We start from the raw sequence: 19,638 nt of genomic DNA, 5'->3' as shown, positions 1-19,638 counted from the left end.
TTCTCCTAAATATAACTGCAGTTTCCTGGGGTACAGAAGTGCTCAGATTTTGACCCAGTAGCGTTTATCATATAAGCATCAATGTCTTCAGCCTTCATTCTGATTTCATTAGTCATTACAACAACTCCATGTTAAGTCTTCTCACCCTTCACTTCAGGTTTCTGGTTATTTCTATCAAAACTGGCAACCTCTCACTACTAGTGAATTCTGATGAACATAAGGGAATTTAGTAATTAGGAGGAGCCAAAGGCAGCAATATCTGAACTTCCTTGCTCTGTAGAGTTCTCTTACATTACTGTAGCCAAACATGAGGTCTAACAACTTGCGGTGTCTTGTTTTATAGGATCTTACTTTAGGAAGACTTACTTTATTTGCTAAGACTACTTCTTCCTCTAAACAATGTGGATGTAACCAGGCCTCTTATCTTATCTGTGTGGGAGTCCCACTCAGTCACATTTTGGACGACATTCACACTTCTTGAAATAGAAGAAAAAGAGCAGCCCTACTACTGCAGCTAGGTTACATAGCTAAATTATACCAGGGAAGGAAATGTGACAAGGGCAACTAGAACAAGACCAATTTTTCAATGTGTAAGTTTAATAGGAGAAGTATATTAGTACTGAAGGAATATACAATGCCTCTAGAAATTAGTCTGCCATAGGCATCAGTATTTCACAGTGGCCTAAAAATAAACAGTCCAAATTGTTTTCCTATCTATCATTTAAAAACACATGGACGCTCAAAGTGAGCCAATTCCCAGCCAGCTGCAGCTATGCAATTTTCAAAGGTAAACTGAGATCTTACTTAAACACTAGTCACAACTCCACATTTGGGATTCAATCACCTTAAAACATTCTTGCAGGATCTGTGAGAGTAATTACACAATACGCTGGCGTTAACAGCAGTGCTCTCCCCAGAAGTGCCAGCCCAGGCCTCTCCTGCAACACACTGCAGTTTGCCAGGTTGCACTGATATAGTTGTCTGTGACCATATCAAACCAGTGACATAACCTGCATTCATACTGCCTGCCCTCCTCCTTGTGCTCAGAAAAGGCAAGTTACTTTTAAACCAAAATGTACTGGTGACCTTTGCAAACTGCTTTTCCAGCCATTCCTAAACACCTTTTTTTCCCTCCATCACTAATTTGGTGTTTCTGCTTCAGAACACTTTAAATTTAGTTCTGTCATTCCCCATGTTATTTGAGAGGCAAGCAATAATTACTTATCAAATTATATCATAATTTTATGTCAAAATTATTGTCATAAGATTATGAGATAGCAATTTCAGCTTCCAATGTATCCGTTGTTTGCAGTGTTGCTTACAGACCTTGACATACACAGTGCTGGAAGTGTTTTCTCGTAGTCATTGTCATTATGCAGAAGTATGTGGTTCTGAACCTGGATTCATACGGTTGCATCTTTCAAGTTAGCCAAAGCAGAAATTCTGAAATTCAGGCTGGCTTACACTTTTATGGAACATTATTCTGGCTACAAAAGAAAATACTACCTGTTCAGCATAAATGAACTGGTACAAAATTAACCTGTCAATAATTTAAAAACTTATCAGAACCTGCAAAGGGTTTTACACAGTCAGCATTTTTGCCATGTGCCCATAGCAATTTTTCAGTACTGAGAGCACTAAATTGGAATTTATTATATCATTAAAACACAGTTCAATTCTGCAAGTTACAGAGTGTCTGGACAGAAGTGCAGTCTCTTAAGTGGAAAGGCCTCAAAATCAGCTGACAGATCTAGGAATTATCATAAAACAAATGTGTAAGGTGGTAGTGGAGACAGTGGAATGGAATGGAGTAGAGTTTAACCCAGTGTCTGTCAAGGTTCAAGAATCATAAAAGGCCCAAATATTCCCAATTTATCCAACGCTTCAAAGTCCATGCTAGGTACCTTAGGGAATTACAATGGAGCACAATGAAGGGATGTCTGTTGTGGTTTAATCCGACAGGCAGCTAAACACCACACAGCCGCTCACTCACTCCCCTCCCTGCAGTGGGATGGGGGGGAGAATTGGGGGAAAAAAAGTAAAATTTGTGGATTGAGATAAAGACAGTTTAATAGAACAGAATAATAATAATAATAATAATAATAATAATAATAATAATAATAATAATAATAAATACACAAAGTGAGTGATGCACAATGCAATTGCTCACCATCTGCTGACCGATAACCAAGTAGGGATCGCTACTTCCTGGACCACGCCTCTTATTTATATACTGAGCATGATGTCACACGGTATGGAATACCCCGTTGGCCAGCTGGGCCAGCTGTCCCGGCTATGCTCCCTCCCAGCCTCTGAAGAGTCGTCCTTGACTAGCAGGGAACTTAGCAACAACTGAAAACATCAGTGTGTTCTCAACATTCTTCTCATACTAAATCCAAAACACAGTCCTAGGAAGAAATTTACCTCTATCCCAGCCGATACCAGGACAATGTCTCACCTGGCTGCATCTCAGTCAGGTGTTGTCCTCAGATGAACACATGTTCAAATTTCTCTACACAGCTGAGGGTCGTGCGTACCTCATCTGCTCACATGTCCATCAGTCATGAGACACGGTATCCCTCTGCCTTCCTTCTACACTTCAAAAAAACCTCTAAATCCATCAAGATTCACTGAAATTACTCACATCTAACACCTCACCTTACTAGAGTTTGCTGCTCCTTTTTAAGATTTGACAAGACTTGGCAGCATTGCCAAGAGGAATCGACCTATATGAGCATGCAGCTTTACTTAAGAGCATCTAAACTTCATTGTATATGGTACCCTGGAAGGATCACTGAATGAAGAGTTTACAATAATAGCTCAGCACAATAATTACACCAGTCCTAGATCTGTTGTTTTGAATTTCATCCATAACCTTCATTCTGGGTTTCACACACATAGATACCATTGTAGAATTGTCATTTCAGTTCTGCTTTGCATATAATTTTGTTTAGTATTCTCAATTCCAGCTACCACTTGTACTACATCACATCTTTGTGACAGCTTTCTCTCAAGCTAATGGTTCTTGGCAATGCACAGTGGATTAAAATAATTCTTACCAATATTATACCATACTAGCTCTATTCTAACACAGTTCTGTAATTCCATCTGCCTCTCAGCACTGATGTGTTTTCCTGAGTTCAAAAATCAACCTAAGCTGATTAAACTATTAAAAAAAATACATTTTTTTTTAAACAATCTTGAATTACATAGTGTTTTAGTAAAAGATATAACAGTCAGAGTAAAGTACTGCAGTTCCTAGAACATACTCTTTTCAGATCAAGTTTTTTTCCTCCCCTTTCAATTAAAAGATAAACTTCCGTTACTTTGAAAAACACTTATTTCAGGTATAAAATGTATACTTAACATTTTAAACAACGCAGCAACTTCTTAGTTTCTCGAACTGTTAGTTTAACATTTCAGTATGATCTGACCTATTAATTTTACACTCTAAATATTTAAGCCACTTGCTTAAAACAAAAAATCCAGGTATATGCTGAGAAATTACTAATAATTTACAATTTTTTAATACCTTTCATCCAGGAAAATTAAGAATAGCTTTATAGATTGTACAGGAGCTAGTTTGCCTGTTACTGTAAAGCACTACTTCTGCAAAGCAGCGCTTCAGATGTTGACTCATTTAATAATAGATAGCAACCTACCACAGAAAGTCAAGAGTAATTTATCCAGCTGAAGTTAGAAATTCAATAATATAATGTCAGTGTAGCACCCTAGATCTTGGCATTGGCTGATACTGGAGTGGGGAGTGCCTCACAATTAACCGCTGGGAAAGCACTCACCTTTAGGCATACAAAATTGTGTCTGTACAGTCTCTACTGATATTGATAGGTTTGTGCTGCTCTTTGGAGCTGGCTATCATGGTGATGATGGCTCTTCTGAAAAACAAACTCAAAATCTGAAATGTCATTTATTGTTCCAAAAACCACAAGCACGGAGAGAGCCTTGGCTGTTAGAATGCTAGGCTGGGTTTCAACTCAGGAAATGACACAGCCTAAATGATTTCATGTCAGTGGTACTGCTATACCTCTTAGATAGTATACATGGTATTTCCTCTAATGATGATGCTTAGTCTGTCTTGCATGTTTTTGGTAAGCACAGTGACATCTCTTCTTCATATTACTTATTAAGTTCTGTCCGCGTTATCTTCTTTAGTCAGTGTTTGGTCAGCTCGCTACAAGCCTCAAGACAGGGCATATATTCATCTTAAGAATGAAATAGGACAAGACAGCAGCTCAGAGGGAATTTATGCAAAGTCTGAAGTAGAGCAAGTGACCATGAACACATTCAATGAGCGTTTCATAGCACGTAGGAGTAACCTGCAATTTTCCAAGGTCCAATTTTTGACCTAAGCCCTGTCAGATCTGCTACCTGCCTTGCTGAGAGGCTGCCTCTGCCCCCAAATGCAATGTGGCAGCTGAAATCAGCTAAAGCCCTACGGCCAGCCCTACTCTGAAAAAACAAGCAGCAGCTACTCCAGCACCTTTACTATGCGCCTGCCTTATTGACTTGAAATAGCCAGTTGTCCGACCCCTAGGACTTGCTGTGAGGCTTTTCGGTATTGTGTTTTAAAAGTGCTGAAGGGCAACCGTGCCACAGATGCAGTGGTATTATTATTAATCATTGGCTCTGCATAGCTACTGAATTAGGTATTTTGGGATTACTAGTTGTTTTCTTTCTACACTGATTACAGTGTTTATTCACCAGTTTGCTGTGCTTTAATTTGGTTGATTGAAGTGCCTGGAGAACAGATAGTTCTGGTTCTGTTATAAATTCGGAAGAAAAACACAAAATAACACAAAATAAATCTGTTCTGGCATTAACCTACATTCAAGAAAAGTGAACTACTTAGCTGATTTGCAGCTTTAATTATGCTTTTGCTGATGCAGGGTAAAATCCTATCCTCAGTGGAAAAAACCATTCTGGGGAAAAGGCAGAGTGCCAACCACATGTTGTTTCAAGACCCACCCTGCCATCCTAGGACAGGCAGCCAGCCGTTCTGGGCACAGAGCACACACTGCTACTTATTTTAGGAATGGCTAGCGTCTCCTCAATCACAGATAACATTAAACTGGCCAGAAGAGACCTAATTATAACTCCTAGCCAACCATCTGTGCTCCCTCAGGCTGGCTCCAGGAGTGCAGGACCTGTGTCCTGCCCCAGTCCTACCCAACCCCTCCTATCTTATTCCCCAGTAATGGAGAGCGAACTAGAATGCAGCTGCACAGTGAGCTGGTTCATGGAGCCGATTCAGAAATCCAGGAGCTGAAAAGCATGGTTTTTCTCATGAGTTTTCAGTTCAACTGCTTGAACTGGTTAACCAAACAACTGCAGGTTTGCCAGTACCTAAATGAAGATGATAGCAGGAATGCAGAGCTGAGGGTGCAGCGGTGAACAGTTGACCCCGCAGGCTCAGCGGCTCCCTTGAAACTTTCTTGTGTGTTATGTTGGCCTCTCACAGAAAGGCAGGGAAATAGCACGAGGTATCTCCCCCATCAGCATCAAGTGCAAATCAAAGAGAATTTTTCCCTTAAACTTATTTCCTGATCCTGTACTTTAAATCTTTTCCTAAAACATAAACCTGAATTTAATAGAAGTATTTGGACATTAATTAAAGTCTCCCTCTTCAAAGTCTCATCTCCATCCTGCTCGTCAATGAATACTGTAGCTAGGTTCTCTTTTTCTGTCCATCTAGTTCTAGACTAACTGCATATGAATGCAATTTGTTATTCCAAATTCCAGATTAGTTATTCCAGATTCAGACTGGTATAAAATGAAAGCACAATTTCTCTTAAATGCTCTATCTTAACTTAACTAACCAAGCAGGAAAAAAAAGGAACAAATGCTCTCTCCAGGAAAAAAAAAACACACAGCCAAAATTGTATAACTTCAACCTAACACCACTTAAAAGAACAAGAAAAGAAGATAAAATATACCTCTGCAAAATCTAAAATCCTGCCTCCCACAATGTTGGCAAAGCTTGCTATTTTTTGCTCCATCTTACTGTTATAAACTTTCTCTTACAACCTTTTAAAAACATTATTTTCCACATTGCTTGTGTTTTGTATAAATTTACATGAAAAGGTAGCGTACATATTTTAAACCATCTAATATGCTTTGATTATAAAACTTAAATCTCTCAGTAAACCTTCCTGTGCAGTAAAGACTGCCAGCTTCATAGCCTTGGAAAGCTCTGTGATCCTGAATCTTTAAAAGAAAATAAGTTACTATCTTAGATAACTTGGAGAGGTTTCTGAAAGTTAGGTACAATGTTCCTTTTTGCCTGAGGCCACTACAGTCTTAATCATCTGTCTCCAGCACGCTGCATATGAAGGTTTTAATAAAACAGAGCTAATGGACATTTTTAAGAGTCTCTACCCCTTTAAAAGTAGTTGGTGCACACATAATGTGCCATCACCTAAAGAGTTATTGGCACAGATTTGATATGACCTACAAAACTAAGCCATGGCTTCACTATTTCGAACTTGAACTGATGAAACCTTTGAACTCATTACATTATCACTCTGTTCTATAGATACAGAATTGAACTTAAAATCAATATATAATCCAATTACTAACCTTGTGAACAACAGATAGATCTTTCCCAATATTCTTTTTCCCCCTACTGTAAATGCATACATGAGCTCATATAAAGATTTTTGGATGTCTAGTTGTTTATAACGTGTTTCACGTTTGCAAAAGGAACATGATTTTGATGACCTCAAATCAGAAATCCGATTTTAGAAAGCACTCACCACCCAAACACTGGCAACATCTAAACAAGACATCCTCAGAACATCAGAAATGGGCATTCACGTCACCACCACTTGAAAATAGAGCTCCATGTGCGTACTAAAAGGACACATCCTCTCAGTTAAAGCCTAGAAGGTGCATACAGCACAGTGAACCCTCTGGGGGAAGAAAAATCTTTTGATTCTCTTTGGTTTGTACAGCATCTATATTGTCATACTGGACTTTTCAGTTTGGCCTTCATTGATCCCACTTGGGAATTTGGAGTTTGGTCAATACCACTTGGGAATTTAGAATGGTAATTTTTCCGCCTTGAACTTCCTTTGAACAATAAACTGTAATCTGCAATGCAGCAATAATTTACAACGTGGCTCTAGGCAAAAAGCCTACTGCAGATTCCCTGTTGGAAATGCTATTAACACAGCTAATATCAAGGTCATTCTCAAAGCCTGTCAAGAGCATCTATAGAAATTCCCCATCTTTTTGCATATGGTTAAGCTTTAAGGTTGATTACATAGCAGATGCACGTAAGATCTGATTTTACTGAATGAGGTGTAACATTTATTGCCAAATGATTTTAATGGCTTGGGAAGCAGAAGCTCCAAACATAAATGCATCTCCAACAGAAGCATTAATATACAGCCTCATTTCAAAGTTTGCGAAGACATTATGTCTTGATACCATGCCATATAAACATACAGTATTTTGGGGGTTTTTTAGGAAGTTGAAATTGTGACCTCCATATATTTTCTTACATACTGATAAAATGAACGAAAACCTTAAAATAACCTGTTACTTCAATTGCTTGTAAGTTTTAGGCAGCTGGCAGTAAATTTACTTTTATATAAATAAATGTTATCTCATTACCAACAATCTCTATTAGGGTCTAGCAGACCATGAAATAGACTTTGCAAGATCAAGCAATGTGCTAAGGCCCAGAAAAACATTATTTTAGCTCCCAGCTTCAGAAATTATGAGGGAAATGAAGCAGTATATTACAGTTTGACGCACAGACACTAAATAAGCCTTTTTAGTCAAGGCATTAGGAAAGAGAAGTGCAGATTACTCATAACTGTGAAAAGTACAGTTACATTATTTGGCACCTGTTTCTTAGCTTGATTTCCTACTGTTTTTAACTTCTTACAGAATGTACTTTTTGCAGAGGAGAGGTTGTAATACTTCTAATGCAGGATAAGGAAGAATTCATTTTAGACACTAGGGGAGACAAATACATTCTAACACATTACTAGAAACAACTTTCCTGTTCAGAGCAAAAAAATACTTACGGATCTATGGGAAGAAAAAAATCAAAGCAAAGCAAGAAAAGACAAAAATATTGTTCTGAATGCTAACTAAAACATTAGAGCTTTCGTTCTGTTTGAATAGAAGTAATGTCCAGTTTATAAAACACACTGAGCTTTATATATCTTCATGAGGCTAAAAGGATACATTTTAAGTCAGTTCACTAAAATAACATAGGATCATATTTCATTCCCTAGATGCCATAAGGCATCTAAAACTCAAACCAAATACAAACTATCAACCGAATATAGTACTGAGCCATCATATCTTCAATCAGCACTTCGTGGGAGAACAGTGATTTTTATTTTTACTTTTATTTTGTAAAAGAGTGAGCTATTGCACCTGGCTTCAGACCTGGCAAAGACTTAAGGACTTGTGTAGGGGGGTGAGGGGGGAGAAATCATTTTTAAAAAATCACAGAGGGAACAAAGTTTGGACTGGCAGTGGTGGTTGAGGAAGGAGACCTGTGGAGGGGTTAGGGTTCGCCTGTTCTCCTAGGAAGGCAGTGCTTACACAGCCACACTGCCTGTCAAGACAGGTTTTAATCTTTGGCTGATTTCAGGCAATTCTGAAAAAGGAGCTGTGGCTCCAAACTTAATTGTACCCCTCAAGGTTTCTTGTCAACTTGTGTTTGTAGAGAGGAGAGACCCAAATTAGTACATCCCAAGAGGGAAGATTAGCAGAATTCAACCATTAAAGATTTTTGCTTGTCAGCAACTATTTAACTGGTCAGCACCCTTCTCTCCTAACCATAGCACTGCTGTCCCTGGCCTGCAGTGGGACGGAAAGCAGGGGAAACCAACTTCTTCTAGGGGCTTATGCTACACAAAGTCCCTAGCAAACAAGTTTAATTCACTTAATACCTGAAGAAACAACCTGTTTCTCTTAGCTAAAGAAAATATATTTTCCAGTCTGTGAATACCATATAAAAAAACATTTGAAAAAGAGAAAATGTTGTGAGTCACAATAAGAATGCTTTCAAAATTCTGTATTTAGCACTTCTTCCAGCCTTACTTTTTCATATCTATATTTGAAACTATCAGAATCAATTTTTAAACTACTATTTAATTTAATATGACCTTACATGTGTAACAATTGAAACCAAAGTTTTGTAACACTGAAATCAAACCATCACAATGAAATTATAATAATGATAATGGTAATACAATAGGTTCTAGAAGTGCCTTCAAATATAAGTATATAGGTGCTTTAAATTGTCCATAATTGATAAATTAAACACACTTTTGTGAGAATTTACAGTGCACATTCATTTTTTCCAGCCATTCCAGCCTTTGTTTTTCAAAACATTAACAATGATCAAAATTCTTTCCAGAATGTGCAGTTATTCTGTGCAATTGGCTTCTATCTTTGTATCTATACCATTATTATAAAATCAGGAAAAAAAGGGAAAAAATAATTTGTTTGCCATGTTAGTGATGTTTATGGTAATAACAATTTTACAGGTTAAAAGTTTAGGTGTTATGAACTCTGTATTCTTTAACAAAAAGGGGGGGGTGTTTGCAACCAATTTCTCTATATCCTCTCCCCCAAATGACTCCAAAATGGTGCTGTCTCTTATGTATCATATTATTTCTCCCACACTCTTGAAATCAATTAAAAAGCTTCTAAGATGAGAGATCTCGAGAGCTTAAGACTAAGGCTGTAATTCCTTTGGGCGATCATAGGTTTTTCAGCTTTAGCTGGTAAACAACAGAGGCCAGAAAAATCAAGCGACGCTTTCACTGAAGCTCACCTCCGCCCGTCCCGCAGCTCCTCGGCTGCGCCGCCCCTGAGCCGCCGCGCAGCCCCGGCAGCAAACGCACCCAGCGCCGCCGCTGCTTTTCACCGTTCGCTTGGCCCAGCTTCCAGGTCCCTGGGGCCATTTGCCATCATTTTTATTATCATGCAACTCGTTGGAAATGTGTATCATCGGTGGGACCCGAAGAACAAGATTACACTTTCCACCACTGTTTACTGACAAATTTCAGACAATTTGAAATAAATACTAAGCTGTGCAGCCCACAGAACATTGTGTTCAAAAACATAGCACAGTCCCGTGGGGTTGCTGAGGTAATAGCGAATCATTAGTCTCCATGGGGAGAATTTTAACTGCTAAAAACTCAAATCCATTTGAGAAAAGTACTGTGGGCACTAATTTATCTGTCTGTCTTTGAGAGACATACGCTCACGCACTGCAGGGCTCTCCAAAGAAACTGTACTCAAAATCACACTGCTGCTCTGAAGTGGATTTAGTCCTTTTAATGACTTCAAGCAAGTCTGAATTATTCTATATGGATTCCAGGATAGCTCCTGTCATCCAATTACCTAAGTGCCCGGAGCAGTCTCTCAGGAGTTACCTTCCATCCCCCCCTCCCGCCACTGTTCCGACAACCTTGCACAGAGCTTTTCTCAGCCAGCCAGGAAATATTTCCCACTCACCCCACCAGAACTAGGTCATGGTCAATAAACCACCAGCCGCTTGAGATCAGTTTATCATCTCTCCTAACAAGACACGTAACCCCCAAAATCCAAGAGACTTAAGCTAGAATTGTTGCAATAGACAGGTGAAATACCGTCCTTGCGTGTTTTTCCGTGTAACAGCAGCCTTTGCGAGTCTCTCCTTCGTGGTTTCTCCTGGATAGGTTTTGTCCTGGCTCTGGCCGGGACTGGGTAAACTGGGAGCAGCCCCTGTAGCGCTGGGGCTCGGATCTGTGGCTAAAAGGGCTTGGCCAGCAGCAGCGCTCTGGCTGCTGCTGAGCAGCGCTGGCGCCGCGCCGGGGCCTTCCCTCTGCCCCGCTCTGCTGCCCGGGCGCAGGCTGGCGCTGGGCGAGGGCTGGGAGGCAGCCGGGCCTGCCCAGAGGGACGCCCCGCGCCACCCGCGCCACGCTCAGCAGCGAAGCTGGCGGCGGGGGAAGAAATGGGGGTGTCCCGCCAAGGTGGCGGTTGCGCAGAGACTGGCTGGGCATTGCTCTGCGGGTGGGAGGTGGCGAGTGACGGCCTTCCATCACTTGGGGTTTTTTGCCTTCGCTTGTTACAACGTCTTCATCTCCACCCAGGAGTTTTCTTGCCTTTGCTCTTCTTCTTCTCTCCCCCATCCCGCCAGCCACTGCCCGGGCCTGCTTGGTGTCACGAGCGTTCACCGCCCGGGTGCCGAAGTTGCTAGACGTTTAGCACAGACGTTTCTGCATTCAGCTTCCTTCCTCCCTCAGAAATGACCCGCTGTCAGGATTTATGGAATAAAAGTCAGGGGGGCAGAGGGATCCGACCGCCACTGACTTTCCGCCTCTGAACAATTTGCCTTTGTTCTTTTAAAAATATTTCTGGAAACGCTTCTATCCCCAAAAAACAATACAGCTTCAGTGCCATGTTACTTAATGACCCACTGCACATATAATGTTTGGCAAATAAATAATAAACTAATCAGAAAAGCCACTCTTCCAAAAAACTGAACACAGCTGGGGGTACGCGGGCTAGCACATACTATGAATGAATTTGCAAACCAAAATAGGAAATACAGAAACCATATATTATCCAGCATTATTGGCTTAATCACCTCATTTTTAAATAGTCAGGTTTAAAGTCTGATTGTTCCAGATGGCACTCGGGCGATAACATGCAGCTTCATTGACGATGTTTACTAGAGATGTTTTAAAAAAAAATTGCAAATAAAAGCACAGTGTAATGGCAGCGTGGTCAAAATGGGTTTCTTAGCTCTTGAAGGTTTTGCAGAAAAAAGAGGGTAGCACTACAGATTGTACAGAGCTGCTTTTCTTTGAGGACAGATTTTTCTCAGTTTTGCTAAGAAAAAAATCTGTGTTTACCTGCTAAAAGGCAAAGTCTCTGTGTGGAACAGACCCATGGAACACCCCAGTGACCGTATATGAATGCTTGGTGAAAATGACAGCTCTGCACATCTCTCATCGAGGATTAATGTGTTGAATCTGAAATACGTTTTGTTTTTCTGTAACCACATTTAAAGGTTATAAGCCATGTGTAATGGAAGTGTGACATTTCAGGAAACGTCCATCTTTGAAGTTCAAAATACTGAATACTTTACAAAATACTTTACTGAATACTTTACAAAATACTGAATACTTTACAATTTTTACCAGGTCTCCTATGCACACACTACTAGAACAATCACTTTTAATTTTTACCTTTTTAATCTCATTTGGGAAATATTAAATGAGAGTCCCACATTCATATATGCCTCTTGTATCAGAAAATCCATGTCAATAAATTTGATATCCATGCACCAGCATTTTGCTTTGTCTGTTTAGCAGAATTTCCTGAATATTATCTTTTCCTTTTTTTATGTAATATTGTAAAATTCATATTTCTAGAAGTAGGTTTTAAATCACTGTCTGAAAGAGCCTTTCCATTAATTATAGAAGAACCAGAGTATAAGAACTTAGGCACTTAAGAGGTGATATTAAGACTCCCTCTCAATGAAGCCAATACTCTAAAAAAAATTCCTCTGTAATCATGCCAAGTTAAAACAAGTTTTAGTTTCACTAAGGTTAGAATTTTAAAATAACTGCTCCAAAGACAATTTCAAAAATTCGAAGCAGCAAAACTGACTAACTTTGTGTCCCTTTTGTAAACCAAGGAAAAACAGTGCTACACTGCCTAAGGAGCTCCTCTCCTTCTTTGCAAGTATATTTAAGAAATACATTAGCTCTTTCCTAACTGAAAAAGTACTAGAGATATGTGAAAAGGATAATGTCTTTTATTAAATCAGTCTACTCAATTTACTGCCCTCCTACAGTCAAATATTTTTCCAACTGTAAGAGGAAGTTGAAGAGATCAACCTTTTTTTAAATGTTTGTCTGATTATAGTCTTAAGTTAGCAGAGAAGCAAAATTAAATGGAACCATCAGCTTTCACACACTTCCACATTCAACAGCTGGAAATGAAACATATACAGACTTGTATCTCTACAATTTACAGAACATATTCTTTTCACTATTTTTAAAGCCTTTTAGTTGCACAATCAGCTTGATGTAGTCATAATAATAGTTTTCTAAATATTTCATTTGGTTTTAATTTTCTATTCCGGTCATTAAAAACAAAAACTAATGGACAGCAATCCCAGTGCATATTAAGGTTACATCAAATCTAGACATAATTAATTTCCTCTGGTGTCTAATAAAGGTTTCCTGAAAGGATGCATGCACTTAACGGTCCTTAAACGTGTTTTAAAATAACACAAATATAAACTTGATTCTGTGCAACTTCAATTAAACTTCAATTTAAAGTGTGCGTTTAAATGCTTTGCTGAATCCATTCAGCGTTGTGGTATGGGGAAGATAAGAGTGTTTAAATGTTAATCTTTCAAAACCAGTTTTTATTAGGACAGACTTGTTCTGATCCTTTCAAGCTGACAGGAAAGCACCGGAGTAAACAGAATCAAGAGCACAAAGAAATCTTACTCTTCTTTCCAAGACAGAACAAGGAGAAGTTACTGCTGGAACTTTTGAACCTTTCTCAACAGAGGTTTGCATTATGAAACTCTGTACAGGCAAATATTATCATATTATGGTATGGCATAAACGAAGTAAATACATTTACTTCACAGTATTGTGAACCTAGATCTAAAAGCTGAAGAAAAACTAAGAAGAAAAATTTGTATGCGTAACCTGGGGGACAGGTGGGGAAGGAGTAAAACTTTTCAATGTATAAAATCCTAGAGAATCTGACCCAGCAATACGTATTTCCTGAAAATCAGAACTGTAGCCGAGATTTTTCATGTATTTTACATTTCAAGATTAACCAATTCTTTGCTACCTCTCAGCCTCTCTTCTGCACTTCAACTTATTTGCTACAACAAACTGCGAGGTATTTTCAAGCCCACTTCTCAGAGGACTCCCCGACTCCTCTGAGCCCACGCACCTGAAATTTCCTTCTATGAAACCCGGGATGGGCAAGGGAAACAGGCTTGAACATTATGATGCCTCTCCTTCCAGGCTTGGAAGTGTTCCCTGTTTCATGCTTTACAAATAAATAAATATATACATGTTGTAGTTACGAACCTTGAACATTCACTCCTTTGTGAGAGATTTTCACAGCTCAGCCACACTTTAAAGCCCCAAATACAGCACTTCACTTACCTAACAGGATTGCTTGGCAGGCTGGAACAGTTTCAGCAACTCTCAAGAGTTCCCTTCAGGGAAAGACTTGGCCCAAAACAGGCTACTTAAAATCCATACATCTTGTACACCAACTGCAGCGATTTCTTCTGTGTCCTTCACTGCTGGAACCTCACCCTTTCCTTGCTGAACTGTAAAGTGGTGAAAGATTCCCTAGTTCCCTGCTGCCACGATGTCTATGGTACAAAATGGTAAGAGTTAGGTTGGTGAACTACGACAGGAGCTTACAGTGCTGACCAGGTTTGTTTTACTGTTACCTCCTCCCACACCTTTTGTTGATCCATCCACTTGTAGACTAATGCCTAAATTGTTACTCTCTGGGTCAAGATTGTCTCCTTGCTTCTCTGTTTCACGGAGATCCTTCATGGAGAGGCTCGGACCTTGCAGTGCCTAGACATTGCCATAATATAAATTACTTCTACTAATAATTATATCATTATTAATGCTACTACATGTGTCATACAGAGGAAGATTTCTAAGAGCATCATAAACAAGTCCAGGCTTTGCTTTGATGTACGTGAGCTTGAATAGCAATACTAAAATACAACCTTAGCACTTAAACATTATACACATCCCCTATTTATGATCTCAGTGCAGTAGCAATCAATATTCCCCTTTCTGAAACAGCTCTCTACAAATACCAGTCTTCAAAAACTGGTAAAGTCTCTGGTAACATGCTGCACCTACGGGTAGCACAACAGTAAGGGAAAGTCAACTCTTTGATTTTAAAACTTCGCACAAACCTTGACACACTGTATGCCCTCACAGCGTTTTTCTAGTGCTCAAACATTACTTCACTGAAAACCCAGCTGCAGATGTCTTTTCAGTAGGCATAAACATGTGACTGACTTCTCTGTCTCTGGCTACGCCTGGTGACCTGCACTGCACTTCAACGTGGTGCATGTTGGCAGCAAAAGGAAAGCGCTGCCTAGGGTAAAGGGGACAAGAACTAGGTATGTTTGCTGTATTTTTGGTAGAAGAGTTCACCTCCCCTGCTTTTCTGGACTCTCTGTCTTCAAAACACCGCATTGTCTCCCACGCACTTTCGGAGGAAGGACTTCTCTGGGACAGGGTGGGATAGCAGGTCAGGAAGTGACTTAATTCAATACTTACTGAGAGACCTCTCCAGGGATTTTCAAGGATTCATGGCCACATCAATGCTCGACTTGATTCAGAGCGAGAACGTCCCCTAGGTTCCTATAACGGCAAAAACCTCAAACCCTCTACCTCTTACTAACTGTCCATGAGGGTGGGTAGGTGAGATGGTCTCAGATTCTTTTCTTTCTTTTTCTTTTTAATTTCTCCGGGCATTGTTTCTCCCACTGAAAAACAAGGTGGCATCAAAATCTCATTTTTTACAGAAATCTTACTGTTATACATTGGTTAACTGTAATGAAAAGATCCTCCATCACATGGTATTATTAAAATAGAGACCCTATGCACAGAAAACAGGAGGTTGCCATAGCCTGCTGTACTATAACTGGCAATTAACACACCTATTATTTTATTCTATCTTTTTTCACTAGGAAAACAAGCTGGCAGTTAAGAGGATATAGTCTAGAATTTAGTTAAATATTTAGTTAAATAGTCTAGAAAGTAGTTAAATATTACTGGGTTTTAGCATATTCAGCAAGCAAGACAAATGCTACCACTTTTCACACTCAGCTTTGAAAATGTGGTCTGTAAGTATCAAAACATTCCCAAACATACTGGGAAAAAAGCCTGCAGATGTACAAACCAGGATGAATAAAAAGGGTACCTGTTAATATTTTGACCCCAAAATTGTACTTAATATATGAAATAGATAAATTTTAGAAACATTTTAGAAATGTTGCATGCTCTTGAATGCATGCAACATTTTTCTTAAGAGACCAAATTACTTCAATTACTTTCTGACACCTTGGACACCTATTCAAAATTACAAAAGCCATACGGCGTTTCTAGACTGTTGTCTCATTTCCCTCCATGGTTTGTCAAAGTGCTACAGTCCTCAAGGGCTACTTACAGTTACCTTAAATAAGACAACTAGCAAGAACCTAGAGGCTTCATCAAAAGGCTAGAGAAAAATGGGCCTCAATTAAATATATCATTAAATAACATAGACCTTTGAATTGCAAACATATGATCTGAATACTCTGTTAAGTAGTTTTCTTGTAGGGGGATCATCTGACCATACATTTCAGCCATTGTGAATTACTGCTCAGTATCCCGTTTTATTACATCGGCTGACAGACAGTCAGATACCGGTGAAAGAAAAGTTGCCTAGAAACTGGACTCAGTCCAGTCACAGTCACTGCAAAGGAATCTCCAAGACATACGGCTATTCCCAGAGTTAAACACTGTTTTCTCCTGAACTGGAACCTGGCAAAGGCGCACTGGCCAATACCTGCCACTGTAGGCTTCCTTTTGCAAGCTACCACTTTGCATCAAACTGAACTAGGAAATAATATATCCCAAGCCCTTTGAACTCTGAAACATTGTGGAGGTGAGGCATTCTGCCTCCACCTGCATGCTGCTGCACTAACATTTTTTGTTCCCTGAAGAGCAACCAGTGTCCACCAATACTTGGCCTTAGACTCCTTTGTCACCAGATAACGAAAAGCATAGGTCAAATTTATTCTGGCTCTTGATTGCAAAGCAGAAAACAGTTACCAAAAGGAAATCGGTAGAACAAAAGATCAACATCTACCTGGAACTCTGGGCGATTATGGGCTGCTGAACAGATTTCCTTCCGTGGACATCTCTCAGCTGCCTGGACTGAGGGTCTATTTCAGCAGACATCCTCCCCTCATTGTTTCTTCTTTGGAAGAAACAACCCTTACCCTGGTTCATGGTCTTCTAATTATATTTCTTTTCTTCTTGCTAAATATTGAGCACAAATAAATCTTAAAAACAGATCCTGACCCCAACCAATACCTGCTTTTCCTGCGATTCAGTACGCCGATATCATTGTATACCAGATGCAAATTACCATGTGTAGCTCACTGGGAAAAAAAGCTCTTCTAAACGTAATCTCTTCTCTCTGGATGACTTTCCAGTGTGGGGGGTTTTTAGGCATGATTCACTCTCCCTACAACACATGAAGTAAGAGCAGTTTGACTTACAACCCCACTGCTATGGTATAGTTTCAATTAGCCCACTTTCTCTAGCCTAAGCAACTATGCTTAGCTTATTACAATACTTCCTAAATCACCGTATGCACTTAGAAACCATTTATCACTCAGATACCATACTACTAATACCATTTTCAACTTATCCCCAGCATTTTTATAGAGACAGAACACATCACAGAAATGGGTGGATTTAAGAAGGTACCACGTTTGGACTGTGCAGCAGCTTCTTCCCCATGCACACTGTCTGTAGGGAATCCACCACAAAGCTGTGAAAGGAGAAATGACTTGAGAAATGTTTTCAATATTAATTTAAAACTACAGCAGGAATAAGGTTTTTTAGTAGATACTTACTGTAACACACTCCTGTGTGACATCAAAAGACTCTTAATCTCATCATAACATGGTGATTATAAATTACCACAGGTCTTTTGTAGATCTGTAAATCTCCTAGATGTCTTTAGCAGATGGTCAAGTCCTGTCGTTTCACACGTCTTCCAGTCACTTGCCCGTACCCATAGAGTACAGTTTCCCACATTTCATCCTACAAGTTAGAACTGGCCAAAGAATATTAAATTTTAATATTGATATTTAATAACAATTACATAATAGGAAAAACCTCTCTACCTAGAAGACTATGAATTATGAATCTTTCTCAATTATCAATAAGATGATGAAGACATTGTTGTAGGTAACGGATTTAACTGCAGTTTTTATGCAGCTCAAGTTTTCCTGGCCACTCCGTGACTGATCTGGTATCTAAACAGTAACATGGGTTCTCTCCTTTACCTTTCCAAACCCAATGTAAGATTAAGAAATAGCCTTGAATTAATCGTACACAGATTTTGAAGATTTTACCTTCTTTGGAAGGGAAGATGGGAAATGGTAACAGAAAATAAAAACTTTCAATATCTAAGAAGACCAAATATAAGCAGATGCAAAATGGTTTCTGAGGCTCTTTTCCCTGCCCTTTGAAAGGGACATCATTAGCAAGGCAAAGCACTTCTGCAGAAGGCACCTCTGTCCTGTGAGCAACTCGCCAATATCTGATTTAAATTTATATCGCAGCACCTTTTAAAAATATGCAAGGTCTTAGACTTTAGGCACTCAGAGACTGTAACTACCACAGTCCTGATCAGAGCTGCTCTTAGTGCCCCCACTGTGCTTAAACCAGTATTTGTAGTCATCTACAGTTCCCCGTTAAACCCTTATCTCCTACATCTCCAAGTATTAGGTAGGATTTTTACATATACTTTAAAAAAAATTGATAGACAAAGGAAAATATTGCTAATGAGATCCTGTGTCCTTTATATATTTTCATCAGAGGCTTTCCTTAAGAATATTAAGTAGGAGGGAAAGACACACTTTCTTTTGATTCTCTTCAAAACCAAATGTTCTCTCCTAACACTTTTTTTTGTCAAAAGCATCATTTGGAGCTGTTTAAATACATTTTCCTCATTTCTAAAATCATAAAAAGGTAAATTAAATCACGTGACGTACAAGTGAGACCAAAAGCATGCTTTAAATCCTAAATCTTTGGTTTAAAATTATTGTGAAATGCTACAAACTAGTGCATCTCATAATCTAATTCAATTGTCCACAACATGGGCTCCAAAGAAAAAATAAGTAATACAGCAATCTGAGCTAGCTTTTTAAAAAAGCTTTAAAAGCTGCTTTAAAACCTAGTGGCAAAAATGACTATATAAGGCTATGTTTCCATCATCTGAACTCCCTACTTACAGGTACCTCATTTTTCAAAATGTAAACTTAAAAATTAAGACAGATTAATTGAAAGCCAAAGAATAGCAAGGTCTGTCTCTTGCTGGAATAACTCTTTAACCACTCCAAATCTGAAATCTTGTTAGGGATGGTCTTCAAGTCAAAATAATACATCTTTAATTTGAAAGTTATCTTCCTCGACTCAGAAGTCCACTATTAATATTACTTAAGTGGAATACTGCCAGTATCCATTTAAACATCTGCAGTTCATTACCCACCGCAGTGTTCAGGTACCTGGCCCTGAACCATTGACTTTGCTGGGAACTGCCAGGTCATCCAAATCCACCATTGCTCCACAATTACTAAGCACTTTTCCCTGTGTTTTAACTCACTTCTTTAGTTCCGGTTAGAGATCGCTGAATCTGAAGGGCATTTTTACACTCTAGTAGCTTATATAGTTGGAGATACAAGTTAGAGTTTAGGTATCATTTTTATATAGACTGACACCTTGGTCTATCTATCACATTTTCAAAGAGGACTGAGGCAAAAAAAAATGTATGACATAGTCATACAAGATGACAGGTCTCCTG

General features: G+C 39.2%; 1 long non-coding RNA gene across 1 annotated transcript; it reads right to left on the bottom strand.

Moving 5' to 3' along the window:
• Positions 1–1,357: 1,357 nt before the first annotated feature.
• Positions 1,358–17,961, bottom strand: LOC142085576 (uncharacterized). The gene is made up of 9 exons (XR_012674767.1): positions 17,684–17,961; positions 17,535–17,598; positions 17,191–17,289; positions 16,909–17,081; positions 14,963–15,541; positions 14,489–14,609; positions 14,181–14,395; positions 1,905–2,001; positions 1,358–1,487 (listed from the first exon to the last, which is right to left on the bottom strand). It is a non-coding gene; the product is annotated as an uncharacterized LOC142085576 (long non-coding RNA).
• Positions 17,962–19,638: the final 1,677 nt, after the last annotated feature.

This window comes from Calonectris borealis, chromosome 9 (assembly GCF_964195595.1).
Source record: "Calonectris borealis chromosome 9, bCalBor7.hap1.2, whole genome shotgun sequence".
In the NCBI taxonomy this organism is placed as follows: Eukaryota; Metazoa; Chordata; class Aves; order Procellariiformes; family Procellariidae; genus Calonectris; species Calonectris borealis.
This window is presented reverse-complemented; position numbering and strand designations above follow the sequence as displayed.